This window comes from Glycine soja, chromosome 2 (genome assembly GCF_004193775.1).
Source record: "Glycine soja cultivar W05 chromosome 2, ASM419377v2, whole genome shotgun sequence".
Classification (NCBI taxonomy): Eukaryota; Viridiplantae; Streptophyta; class Magnoliopsida; order Fabales; family Fabaceae; genus Glycine; species Glycine soja.
In genome coordinates this window covers 23,200,185-23,203,558 of record NC_041003.1, presented here as the reverse complement: position 1 = coordinate 23,203,558, position 3,374 = coordinate 23,200,185, and the positions used below count along the sequence as shown (strand labels likewise).

The window sequence follows — 3,374 nt, the reverse complement described above, 5'->3', positions numbered from 1 at the left end:
CTTCAGGCTGTTCAATTTCTCTAGATTGCTGCACAGAAGGGCAAAGGTCTGTATGGTGGTCGACAAAGGAACATAAACCACAGAGTATTGCGACAGGTATAGATTTTTGATTCAAGGCCAGTTGGGTTACCAGGTTAACCAAGGCATCTAGTTTACCCTCAAACTTCTTAATTTCAGATGATGAAGATGAATTCGTGGCTACCTCATGCACTCCTCTAATGACAATAGCATCATTTCTGGCACTAAATTGCTGGGAGTTGGAAGCCATCTTCTCAATTAAATTCCTGGCTTCAACAGGGGTCATGTCTCCAAGGGCTCCACCACTGGCAACATCTATGATACTTCTCTCCATGTTACTGAGTCCTTCATAAAAATATTGGAGAAGAAGCTGCTCGGAAATCTGGTGGTGAGGGCAACTGGCGCATAGTTTTTTAAATCTCTCCCAGTATTCATATAGGCTCTCTCCACTGAGTTGCCTAATGCCTGAAATATGCTTTCTGATGGTAGTGGTCCTGGAAGCAGGGAAATTTTTTTCTAAGAATACTCTCTTGAGGTCATCCTAGCTCGTGATGGACCTTCGAGCAAGGTAATATAGCCAGTCCTTTGCCACTCCCTCTAAAGAATGAGGAAAGGTCTTCAGAAAGATGTGATCTTCTTGGACATCTAGAGGTTTCATGGTGGACAGACAATATGGATTTCTTTCAAATGTTTATGAGGGTCTTCACTTGCAAGACCATGAAACTTGGGCAACAAGTGGATCAATCCAGTTTTAAGAACATATGAGACATCTTCATCAGGGTATTGAATGCATAAGCTTTCATAAGTGAAATCAGGTGCAGCCATTTCCCTTAGAGTCCTCTCACGAGGTAGAGGTTGAGCCATATTTTCATAATGTTCAATATCAGAATGCTCAAAATCAGGATGTTCAAAATCACCAACCACAAAATTCTCATACTCACCAATAACAAGATGCTCAGAATGCTCAAAAGGTACAAAATGTTCAGGGTAATCACGATGCACACTATGCCTAACTAATCTATGAAATGTCCTATCTATTTCAGGATCAAAGGGTTGTAAGTCACCTTGATTGCCTCTAGTCATGCACTATATGCAGCAGTTCATGTGTTTTTCATACAGGGCAAAAGAGGTGGGTTAAAACTACAGCTATACTCAAACAATATCCAAATGAGCTAAAATTTTGTGAGCGACACCCTAAAATCATGAAAAGGTAGCACAAAATTTTCTTGACAAAAATTCAAAATCTAACTATGGAAACTGACTAAGGAAAGTTTAGAAAAATAAAACAATAAAACTTGAAAAATAAAAAAACTAGTAAACAGACAATTTTGGCTAGTTAGAGACCTCTTTGCTCGGTTGCCATGGCATGGGAAATTTTTTTCTACCCCAAATATATATATAATAATAGTCATTCTGATACCCAGAGCAAAAGTTATGGCCGTTTGAAGTTTTGTTAAACAGAAGTTCTTAAATTTTTTTGAATCTCTCAAATCTAGCCACAATAAGTGTTCCTGGTATTTTTCACACAAAATATGAGTGAAAATAACCTACCACACCAAAATTCAGCCAAAAATAACAACCCTAACTATCAAAACAAAAATCGCCAATTAAATTGTCAGCAGCAGTCATTAATGTAATGTTGTGTGAACAATAACACATAATCAGTCTCTAATTCCGTCACTAAGCATTATTCTCAGCAAAACATAAAACTGAAACAGGGGAAGCGCTGAACAAGAGGTCTACTAAATTGTAAAATAGAACATCAAATAAAATAGAACTGTCATACCCTAATTTCGTCCGGGGACCTTTGCTTGATGACATGCGACCTTTCTTTGGTCCTTGTGAGGTGCTTGGCACCCATCATTAGGCAATTTGTGAAATTCCAGGACATGCCGAAAAACCAAAAAAATATTGATGCACAATCCATAAGTTTCCGTGACACACCGGAAATCAAATGGAAGCATCGTTGCATAATTAGGTGAGGTTCCGTAACATTCCGTAAGTCAAAAAGGGGATGATTATGTAATCCGCAAGGTTCCATAACATTACGGAAAGAAAACAAGTATCGTTACGAAATTCGTAAGTTTCCGTAACTTTACGAAAAAAAGAATCACCAAAAAAAGCAGAGGGGGTGTACTTAGTAAAAATGGGGGTGCAAATAGCACCCAGGCCCACTTGGGCCCTCCAGAATATTCCTCCAGAAGGCTGTTGCTTCTGGAGGAAGCAACCTGGCTCGCCTGGGCGAGCTGAGCTCGCCTGGGCGAGCTGGGCGGCAACCACCTCCCCTATTTTGCTATAAATAGGGGAGGAAGTGAAGAAGAAAAGGGTTCAGCCCCTTAGGCACTTCTCTCTCTTTCGAATTTGCTTGGAAAAATTGTTTCCGTGAAGAAAATCTAAGCCGAGGCGCTTCCGAAACGTTTCCGTAACGTTTTCCGTGAAGAATTTCGCAAAGGTTTCGACCGTTCTTCGACGTTCTTCATTCGTTCTTCATCGTTCTTCGATCTTCAACGGGTAAGTACCTCGAACCAAGCTTTTCGATTCATTCTATGCACCCATGGTGGTCCACATTGTGTTTTGTGTATTTCTATTCTTGTTTCATTTGCTTTTCTATACCCCCTCTTGACGTGCTTAAGCCATTTTACTTAAGTCATTTCTCGCTTAACTTAAAAGTAAAATAAATTTCCACCGAACGTTTGAATGGTATTATCCGTTAACTTCGGTTAAAATGAATTCCGACCGTTCGGTCATGCCATAACCACGTTGGAAATCAAAAAGAGGTAAAAAATAATATAATAATCAAAAAAACATCTTTTAGCAAAATCAAGCGGAAAATCAATCGGACGTTTTCTCTTTGGGATTTCTCATTCTTAATCGAATTGATTAATAACTAAAGTGAAACTAAGGCTAAAATCAACTCGCCTAGTCAAGCTCGTCCATAAAAAATAGGCTTTTGAAGTTTGTCATTTCAATTTCTCACTAAGTAAAATGGATCATTTTTAAGGTCCAACGCCTTAAAATGATCACCTCTTAAAGTAAAAAAGAATCACTTGATAAGAAAAAACTACGTAGGTCTGATTTCCTCATCGCAAATTGAGGAATACGTAGGAGCAAAGGGAAACACCCTTGTCGACCACAAAAAGAGAAAAATATAAAAAGGGTATAAAGGATATAAGGACATAAAAGGGAACGTAAAAATCAAAGTCATGTTTGCACATTCGATTAAAGGCTGTCGTCCCTTGGGACGGACGTGTGGGGTGCTAATACCTTCCCCGTGCGTAAATACAACTCCCGAACCTTTCACTTAAAAGTTCGTAGATCGCGTCTTTTCCGGTTTTTCCGACGTTTTCCTCAAATAA

The 3,374-nt window shown here is 39.2% G+C and overlaps 1 non-coding gene across 1 annotated transcript; it reads left to right on the top strand.

The window, feature by feature from the left end:
- Positions 1-398: 398 nt before the first annotated feature.
- On the top strand, positions 399-505 carry LOC114404271. Its single transcript, XR_003664884.1, has one exon. It is a non-coding gene; the product is annotated as a small nucleolar RNA R71 (small nucleolar RNA).
- Positions 506-3,374: the final 2,869 nt, after the last annotated feature.